The following is a 10,850-nucleotide window of genomic DNA, read 5'->3' as shown; positions in this document are numbered from 1 at the left end:
AGGCTGCTCACTCTCCTCTCCTGAACACATAACAGGATTTGCATTTTCTGGCTCTATGAGACAACCTCTGACTAATATTGGTTAACATAAGTGACATCTGAGGATTCCTGCCCAGAGTATTTGACTTCTGGCTTGAGAACTTGCAGAACTCTCTTTCCCTCTGGGAACCAACAGCATTCAAGGTGGTGGCTGTTCTGTTAGCCACATTTCCTAAGTAAATAAAGATCTTCTGGTGACCCGTGGATAAGTTACCTTACTGAAAAATAAAACGTGGCTGGTTTAGAGTTTTGATTTTGGGAGTGACTATTACCAAGTGTAACCTAATTTGCACGTTACAGTCTCATAAGACATGTTAGAATGTGAGTCTGCATACTGCCCAGGGACAAGTTTAGTTACCCCTGAGCCACGACGCGGCAGGCGCGGTCACGTGCCACACACGTACCCCTTCGGGGAAGAACCTGTCATAGCAACACACTCCATCCACCAGGTTCTTCAAGGGGCTGCTTCAGCTGCTAATGAGCACCCCACGCACGCTCCCCTCTGTGGCGCCTCACCGCCGCCGGCTCACCATGACGGCGGTTAGGGACCCTGACGTGTCGGGCCGTGTCGGGCTCACTCCAGACGACGGCGCTGAGCCGGTTCTGCTCCCGCCCTGCCTGTGGAGACGCGGAGCCTGCTCTCAGGCTCACAGCTCAACTCATCCCCCGGCCCAGATCGCTCCCTCCCCCTTCCTTCCACAGGCGGACGCCCGCAGGAAAGATGGAATTCTCCAGAAACAAGCAATGGCCAGCGCCAACTCCCCTGCAGCGGACGTGAGACTGGCCTCTGGCCGCCTGGGTCCCTCAAGCCCTCCCGGGACCCCTGCGGGACCCGAAAGCCCAGGGCCATCTCCAGGGCCGAGTCTGGCCGGGCTGAGCAAGCCTCGGAGGGAAACCTTCGTTCGTCCTCCTTCCTTCCAGAAAAGACCCTCCTGCCGGGAGTCGGCCCAGGACCCTGGCCGAGCGCAGGCCTGGCTCCCGCCCCGGAGGAGCCGCCGGGAGGCTGGGGGCCCGACCCCGGGTCCTCGGAAGGCACAGGCCGTGGCCCAGCGGCCGGCCGTGCGGGGAGCGGGCCGGGAGGCCGCGACTTCCCTCCGATGCCGCCGTCGCCACCGACGGAGCAACCGGGGCGGAGGGCGGGCCAAAGCTCCCTGGCAGGAAAGGGCCCGAGGAGGCGGGCGAGGCCGGGCTGGGCCCGTCTGACCACGTGGGCGGGACGCGCGGCCGACCGAACGCTGAGCGGCTCGGGCGGCGGGAGGGCGCGGGACTTACCTCAGCGGGGCGGGCGCGTCTCCCCTGCGGCTCCGGGCGCTGAGGGCGCGGGGTGGGGGGGAGGGGAACTTCCGGCGCGGGGCCGACGGGAAGGTTCGGGCTGCGCGGGGTGTCCCGGTGTGAGGAGTCGCCCCCAGGCCACCGTCCCCGCGCCAAAGGCTGGACAAGCCCGCTCGGGCCGGAGGCACCCCCCTCAGGAGGTCCGCCCGAGGCGATGAGAGGGCGCGTGTTCTCCGAGGAGCCCCGGGGTCACCGGGACGAGTCGCAGCGCCGCGGGGACAGCGTGGACGCGGGGGAACGGAGGAGGCCCAGACACCGTGGGAACTTGCCAAAGCCGCAATCCAGAAGGTTCTGAAAGGAAAAGGACCCCCTGCCGCCGCCGGGCTGCGCTCCGCGGAGGACTCTTTCTGGGTCCTGTTCTGGCAGATTGAGAAACAGGAGGAGGTGACGGAAGGCGGCTCGCGGTGAACAGTCCCCGGAGGTTCGGTCCTGGACGCCGAGAGGGAGGCCGGGCTCACCCAGCGCCGCAGGCCGAGTGCGGGGGAAGCTCCGGCGGCACCAGGAGCGGGCGGCCAGGACCGGGGCCGCCCCGGGGAGGCCGTGACCTTCCCCGTGAGCCTGAGGAAGGGCAGATGTGCATCCGCTCCCCGGAGGAGAAGGTTGAGCAAAAGACTAAAGAAAACCATGAACTGACCAGGATCTGTGACGGCCTCCTTTCCAAGATGGAGCAGATCTGACGTGGGAGGCCTTGACCCTGTTCATCCGCCCTCCTGTCTGGCTGGCTGGATTTGTCCGCTGGAAGGGTTCATGTGCTTTCTTCTCTTAATCTTTTTTAATTTGATCGCCCTGAAAAGAAGACTGAAAAAGTTGTCCTTAAGTTACAAAAGCAAGCAAAGCAGAAGCTACCTAATAAATGTGCTGCGTTATTAGCTCTGCCTCCAAGAGTAGAAAGCTACGGAAGCTTCGTGCTGGGAGTCTGAGGCCACAGGCGACAAAGTGGTGTCTTGTAGACGGATCCCTCATCACTCGGCTGGCAGTGAGGACGCCATCCTCATTGGAGGTGGTAGGTGGAGCACGTTGTCATTGCAGACTCTGGTGGTCCAATTGCTTAAACTCACTGCTAGTGAACTGGGATATTGTATCTGTGGGAACATATGTTCTACTTGATACACTGCTTCAGCCACATGAGAATTATAAGGAAAATAGAACTGGATGGCTGTTTTGAGACTCAGTTGATGGTCCAGAGGGAAAAACAAACAAAAAAGGGAGGCAGAGGCTGAAAGCCATGTGTGAAAGCCATAGGGTCTCCTTTGTACCATGAAATAGGCTCTTATCTCCTGCCCTGGAAGTTAAGGGATAGCCTAAGAAGAGTACAAGAATGGTAATTATCAGACAGCCAAGTGCCAAAGAATGTTTTATTACCAATCCAAATCAGCACCCTGACTGAGAAAGAGGGAAGCTCTTAGCATTTGAGATGCGGACATATGGATCTGATGATCTTGAATTCTCAGATTCAGCTGAAGTATATGAATCATCTGAAGTGGCCCACCATGTCCTATTAAGAGTGAGTATCCCACTAGTTTTTAAGAAATTAAGATGTTGTGTCCTTCAATACAATTGTTTATCCAGGAGGTGCCCCTCTTTCCCTATAGGACACTAAGTCTCTACGTAGTCTTAAGCCACTGAATAATGCAGCCAAGATCATACTGAGTGTGATACTAGAATAAAGGGCCTGCACCCCCAAGGAGCTGTAAGATTTGGCCAGCCTGAATCGGCAGCAGCTAGAAGGCATATTCAGAGAAGGTATGTAGACTCTGAGGGTAGTTAGAGGCAACTAGGAAGCAATATTGGATAACGGAGGTTTTGTGTTTTTTGGTGGTTTTTTGTGTTTTGTTTGTTTGTTTTTGTTTTCGTTTTGGAGCATTCTAAGAGAAGTTTTAATGCTCTGGCAAAGACCCTCAGAGATTGTTCACACCTGATACTAGGCTGGTTCTTAGAAGCATTTGTAAAACAATGGCTCATGTTACATGAAATTTAAATATCTGGATTGCCCGAGAAGACAGTAGAAAAAGGATTTAAAAGTCCCAGGGAGGTGGTCACACCCTATCTGGAGTGTCCTGTGTCATTGGATTGGTGGCATGGGTATAAAATACCCAGCCTTTTTGGCTTGGTGGGGGACATGTTTGCTGAGCCATTTTATCCCCAAGCTCCTGGTAAGGTTAGACAGTGTGCCATTGTTAGAACCTCATAGAAGCTCAACTTTCCTGTTTGTTTTGTCCTGCTTCTTTCTTACCCTTTACATAGGCATCAACCCCAGTTGTACTCCACCATAAACATAAAGCATGCTAATCTCCATTTTAGAGTGTGCTTCCTGCAGAAGCCAGTTTGTGATGTATGATTACAGGCATCTAGAGACAGACTTGTTGGCACGTTGCTAGCACTAGCTACTTGCCAAGCACCATACCAATATTCATTCTGTTGAATTATCATCATCTTCATTTTGCAAATGAAAATAGTGAGCTTCAGATATGACTTGTTCAAGAGTAATAGATTGCACAGTTAAGTTTCATATTTCCATTGTAGAGGCTGTTTCCTGCCATATTGTTCTCTCTGTAATGATTTCTTCAAAATAATTCTTCAGGAATCTATTGGTTACCCAAAGTTTCAATGAGATATAAGAGTCAAGAGATTAAGGCTTAGGGACACCCATTCTGCTTAAACCTAAGTAAAGCCACCTTTATCCATTTTAATACTGTTTTAAAGAAGATTTTGACCAAAAGAGATGCTACAGCTACCAAAAAAAAAGAAAGAAAAAGAAAATCACTGCCCTATTATGACCATATACAATTCACTGAGCTTAGCAGAAACTTGAAAATTGAAAATGAATAATTCTGAATATTTTACACACACACACACACACATATCCCTATGTGGCTATTGGGAAACTTAGAATTTCAGATCACAAAATGATGTTTCCTAATACCTTTCTTTATCTGTCCTTTAGTTTTATTGTTGTTAGTTTTACCATGGTTAATTTTACCAATATTATTGTACCATATACTCTTGGTAATTATAATGTATATAACAATGAAATAACTTTAATGTTTATGGATATAAACACACTGTGAGAAAACAATTTTGAAATTCAAAAGGCTTAAACATATAGAACTGGAATATAAAATGTCTACTATCATTTCAGTTTGGCAGGGAATACATTTAAGGCCAGTGTTACAAAGGTAGTTATGTACGTGAAAGATTTATAGGATGTCTGAGCATCAGTTATTTTGTGAAGAATGATGATCATACCTTAAAATTACATTTTGGGACTCAAAATATTCCAAATTTTATTTGCAGTAAAATGGATTTCTACTTGATTAATATAAAACTCTTTCAGACGTTTAAATTTATGTATCACTGTTTTTATATATTACTCAGTATTTTAACATCATAGTCCAAAATAAAATCCAACCAAATGGAACAAAACAAAACAGAGAGAGAGGCCAACTCGGTGACCAAAGATGATATTAAACACATTTGAACAACCCTACATGGGCAACTTTTATTTTCTTCAAAAAATAGGAATAATAGTCAATCTTTAGTGTGGCAACTGAAGTATTATGTTCATGGGAAAGTTCATTTTCAATATTTCAAAAATACAATTCATTTATCTTCACATATTTTGAAAAGCTTCTTTTGAAAAAATAATCAGAGTGTCATAAAAAGAGATACTGACTATAAAGTCCAAAAAACTTCAATTTAAGCAGACTTCAAAACTTCATCCTTCTGAATCAGAAGTCCAAATATTTCAGAAAAGTAATCTTTAAGGTTCAACTTGAGAGAGGTATCTACCTCCAGTAACTGTGACCAGCAAGATTATATGACAAGTATAGCTAGTAGAGGTGAGCGGTGTTGAGAGTATACTCCACAAAGAAAGAGAGTCAGTGTGAGCTTGGAAAATAGTTTATAAGAGATGTGTGCTGGGCAAGAAAGAAAAAGATACGGAAATGGGGGGAGAGAGAGAGAATTAGTAATTTCTCCTTAAAACCCAGAGAAATCTAGGATCCATGCTAGATCTTGACCCTTCCCAATGACCATTTCCTTCTCATGTCTCTTTTGTTAACTACTGAAATAGCTTCCTAACTTTCCCCAAGATCCAGTCTTATATTCTCTTTAATTCATTCTCAGCAACAGAGGCAGAGTGATTTTTATTTTAAATGCAAACATAGTTGTGACGTTTATTTCCTTAGAAACTTTCAGGGGCTCCCCACTGCTCTTTAGAGCAATGGTCACAATCCTTAGTTTGGCCTTTTGAGTAATGTGGACTTTTCTAGCCTCATCTGCTTATATATATTCCTCTTTGCTCACTGTGTTTTGTCAGGCTGACTTCAGTTTTTACAAGCTAGCCATGCAATTCCCTCTGCCCTTCTTTCTGAATTTATCAGCTTTCACTTATCTTCATATCTCAACTTAACTCTTAAATTCTTCTGGGAGGCCTTCCATGATGCCTACAGACCAGATCTGATTCCTGGTATGCACTGTCAACCTTCGATCTTTAAAACAACTTATAACATATATTTTATTATTACAAAGTTTTGTATGCCTGATTAATATCAGGCTCTAGCAGTAAACTGTAGGCTCTGTGAAGACAGACTGTATGTCTATTTTATTCCTTTCTGGTTTCTGTATTGAGCACCACAAACTTCAGTAAATGTTTGGATGACTATGTGAATGATTAAGTAAATAAAAATAATTGATTCTTATTAGGTATCTATTGGGACCAATCCAATCCTGGTTCATATAGAAGTGTTAGGTTCATCTAATGATAACCTTCCTTCCTTTCTGTTCCCAGGAATAAAGTTCAAATTAGAGGCTTTAAAAAAAAATTAAAATAGGGAAGTGAACTCTTGTCCTACGGAACAATCCAGAGCCTCACCTTGTATGATTCCATGGTAAATTATACATAGTCTATATATGTGGTACCCCCTGGAATGGAGGACCATAACCAAACTCCTTGAGAATGTAACCCTGACTCTATGAATGTGTGAAATACTAGCAGCCTTTAATGCTACTTCCTACCTTCTCAGGGCCAAATTTAAAAGACAAAGGAAAAGCAGAGGTGAGAGAAAGAAGAGAATACTTAGCTAAAGAGGCAGGGTTAAATTTTACAGCATACCCCAATCCAGATGAGGTGTAGCTAACAGTAGAGAAAAGAAGTATTGTTTTGCTTGCCTGCAGGTCCTTGAGGAATCATATGATTGTATTTTAAACATAAATTCAAGCTGTGTGATTATAATTACATTTTGTCAGCTGGATTTATAGTTACACTCAGGCTGAAACTAAATTCGGGTGATGTCTAGTGGCCAAAGAAATAAAATTTTGTTATAAGTTGGTATTTTCTTTGGGATCCCCAGCCCACAAATAGAACTTCAGGAACCTCTACCGTGTTAGCAGTGGTACATATTGCTGTACCACTAAGAGGGTGATGCCCCTAGGTATAGAAGGGATTCATCTGGGTGAGGTATTTGTGTTTATACCCACTTCACAGTATCCAGATTCTTGAGATACTAGATAGATAAGCTGATACTTAGAAATGAAAAGAAGTTCTGTATTAATATGTTTATCAGCATCAGCATCACCATTATCATTATATAAAACATATTTCTGTTGCTTAGACCAGAAGGTACTACCACTTAATAGTTCAGGGCCTTTAAAGGTTGCCTTGATGAAAGACTGAAAGCAAGACAAGCCTGATGTAAAGGTTTGGGAGCTCATTTCTGTTTTCCTAGCCCCTGCTGGAATCATAGGAGCAGGCAATTCAACATATACCACATCCCAAATGTAAGAGTCCCAAGAAGATTAGTGTAGGAATTGAGCCGTTCCTAATTTAAATATATCCCTCCTACCTTTTCCTTCCTACGGTTAGGGGGAAAAAAAACAAAACCTAAATTCCAAAACAGTTCTCAGGTCTGTTAGTTAAAATTTTTGAAATGGTATCTTTCTGAGAAAAAAAAACACAAAGACCTTGTTACAACTTTAAGAACAGTAGTTAAAAGTCACAAGTGATTATATTCCATCTTTATTTCTTATCATAAGGGAGAAAAGGAAGTTAATAACTGTTAGGGAGGCTTTAAGGTGATAATGAGGTATTTGAAGTGGGACTCCTTGAATAGCTCTACAGATAATACTGCATTTAGCCCTCCTAAGTGTCCAAAAAGTAGATTATACTCTATCTCCATTCTATAGATAAGAAAATTTACCCATGGTAACTCACTAAGTGGGGGAATCAGGATTTAAAACAAGTAATCATATTCTTAGCCACTATTTCAAGAATAATCTCTCTGGTAATACCAGATGGTCCTCATAGACAGAGGACCATATATTATTAGAAATTAAATGTGCTATGCCAGTAACAAGGCCAGGGCTTTAGAATAAACAAATGGAATAAGGTGGGAGAGGGACAGACTGGGTCCCCAAGCCAGTGGGGCTGAGACTTCCTAGGACTAGAATGTGAAGGCTCCACTGCCAGGAATCTCGGTTACAAAGGCTCCCTCTCTGGCTAGTTACACTGTAATTAGAGAAGTCACATGTGAATTTGGAGAATAGGAAACAGAGCAAAAGAGTGAAAGAAGAGGAACATGGGAGGAGTTTGGGAAGGGTTGTGTTTGGGGTGAGACAGAGCATGAGATCAGGAGACATCAACCTGAGTGATACTTGAAAGGCAAGACACACACTTGAGGAAATAAAAAGGTAGTCAATGGAGGTTGCCTGCTGAGAACTCCTTGGGGAAACAGAATTTTAAAGTCCCCCTTAGGCTTGTATTATTAGCATTTCTTTATCTGTTCTATTAATTGATGAGTGGAAACTCCATCACAGGGAGACAATAGGGCAAAAAGAATTTATGCATCTCAAGGAATTGAAATAAATGAAATGTGCAGTTGCCAATCCTTACAGCAGTGTTTAGGATCTTCTGTAAACTCACCAGCTGGTATTTTTAATGCCCCAATTAAAATTTCTCATGTCTCTTCACTCTCAAATCAGTTCTAATTGATATGTGGAATTTATTTAATTCGTTGAGGTTTTACAAAATCTTGGCACTCTGAGTGTATCATTCTTGCCTTCATTTATTCATTTAAAAATGCAATTACCTCCAGTACTGTAGGCATTGCAGATGACTCTAAGGATGCAAAAAAGAGTGGCCAGGTGTTTTATCCCTTGATTTTTTTGCTTCTGCTGCTCTGTCTATGAGGACCATTTATCTTCTCTCTCCAATAAGCACACACCTACTTGTCTTTCAAGACTCAACTAAACATCACTGTGTGATTATGTGATTGATTTTTCTAATGTACTCTAACTACATAAGGACGGTATCCTTGTCTGATTTATTTTCTATTGCCAACACTTAAAAAACTATCTGAAACCAAGTTATTGTTATATATATATGTGTGTGTGTGTGTGTGTATATATATATATAACTTGAATGACATAAAATGAGTATATAAAAGACTAAGAGCAATAGATGTGCTGTTAGGTGGTTTATTACTAGCATAGAGCAGATGATTTCGTCCTACTGTGTGTGAGCAGGGACTGATAAAGAATAAAGAAATAAGAACAGATTAATAGAATACAGTGGAAAGGGCACTTGCTTCAAAGGGAGTGGTAAGAGAAAACTTCTCAGAGGATGTTGTTTTGGTCATGAGATGTGATAGAAAAATCAGCAATTAACCAGGAAAATAAGAATGAAGGAATAACTGAACAGAGAATTAGCTTTTAAAGACTTTTCTTGCTAACGTATTGGGTACTCCAGGACTTGATGTGACTATACATCTGTTCTTTCATGTGTTATTACTGTGTCCTTCCTCCAAATGAACCACCCCTAGGTTAGATGAAGAATGGCTACGTTTATTGAGACCCTTGATGTTATGCCAGAGAGAATGTAGTGATTATATAGATAAATACTGACAGATGATTAGATAAATAGACATGAAAAAGGTAGATCAGATAAATACATATATGTATACATACATTCTAGATCCATAAAAAGGCAATTCATTTTAATTCATTAGCCAACTTACATTTAGTGGTCACAGGCTCAGAAACAATAAGGTCTTGGACCAGATTCCTACAACTGGTAATGTGATCTCCCTAAAGGTTTATATCTTTGTATTAATTACAACAAATCTTCTTGGAAACAGATACAGTTATACATTTAAAATACATTTTAAAATCCAAATTGAATTCTTACTCTGAAAAATATGTTTTATTAACTGCCAAACCTGACAGCTTATAAAAATAACTTTATTTCAGCCTTACCAATCCTTTATCTGCATCACTAAAAAGCATGAGGCAGGCTTATAATATTTCTTAGATATTGTAATAAACTTTTAAGCTACTTGTTTTTGAGGCTCAAAGAGTAAATATTTTCTAACGTCCTACTGTACAGTTACCTGAACTGACTACAGAAGTCCTATAAATGCCGCATAACTTCTTTAATCCTTATGTGTTGTGGACTCAAATAAAAACAAGGCATCAAGAGATCATGCTTATTGGCCTATATCAAGATGTACTATAATAAAGAAAAAACTCAATTTGTCCATGCAAGTGGCCTAAATCCACAGACTTTTATGCATCCCTTTAGTGCTTTGGAAAATGAGAAGAATAAATTAACACCCAATAAGACTGATAGTAATGATAAGAAACAATAAAAGAATGACATTTGATAAGAACAGCATGTCCCTAAGATGAAAAACAATATGAAAACACCTAGTCCAATTTTGATTAGGTTACAGTTTCTGATTTGGGGTTTAACAGTTAGAAGAAAATGATCTATAATTAGAGTTTTAAAATATATGCAAATAAAACAATGGCACTAGATTAAAAGACAAAGTCTGATAATAAAAAAGATTGAAGTATGCATTTAGAAGGGATAATTTTAGAGGATGAGCAGAAGTCCGGGAAAATGTTTAAGGAGATGTACGGTAGTGGAACAAACTAATGGTCTATTGACCTTATCGGACAATATTGAACTTATCAAATAGCATAAATTAGGAATTAAGAAATCAGATCTACTGCTGTGGCCACTGTACTTCACCAGAAAATAGATTTCCTCATATTTAGGTACATTGTCATGTGATAATTCCATTTCTTTTGGAAGAATAGTTGAAGAAAATACAAAGGAGAAATTTTCTCTCTCTTTTTGTCTACTGGATAAGTCAACTGAAAATGATCAAGTTTCCATGGTATAATGAGATCCTGACTAATTTCTGAATCACAGTTGTGTAAAGTTATAACTAGGATTTGAGCCCATCGGTAGGAGTTAAAGGGGAACTGTAATCCGTAGTCTACTTTGTGATTTATTGAAACTTTTCCTTTCTTCTCTCAAAGGCAAGTCCCTAGCATTTTATGCACTTATAGCCTCTAAGAACGTACCACCTTGCATCTGGTTCGTGAAATTAGGACCCAGCAATTGCCAGAACTGACAGTGGAACCAGTCCTGCTCTCAGCGGGAGAGGATTTGAGCATTCAGATGCCCTGGTATTCCTG

At 42.1% G+C, this 10,850-nt stretch overlaps 1 long non-coding RNA gene across 1 annotated transcript in view; it reads left to right on the top strand.

Moving 5' to 3' along the window:
• The first annotated feature begins 2,392 nt into the window (after positions 1–2,392).
• Positions 2,393–10,850, top strand: part of LOC140689325 (uncharacterized) — a 127,408-nt gene continuing 118,950 nt past the window's right edge. The window contains exon 1 of the long non-coding RNA XR_012064252.1: positions 2,393–2,874. This is a non-coding gene — a long non-coding RNA (uncharacterized lncRNA). The remainder of the gene's footprint in view (positions 2,875–10,850) is intronic.

This window comes from Vicugna pacos, chromosome 25 (assembly GCF_048564905.1).
Source record: "Vicugna pacos chromosome 25, VicPac4, whole genome shotgun sequence".
In the NCBI taxonomy this organism is placed as follows: domain Eukaryota; kingdom Metazoa; phylum Chordata; class Mammalia; order Artiodactyla; family Camelidae; genus Vicugna; species Vicugna pacos.
The sequence above is the reverse complement of the archived record's forward strand: the minus strand, read 5'-3'. Positions and strand labels throughout refer to the sequence as shown.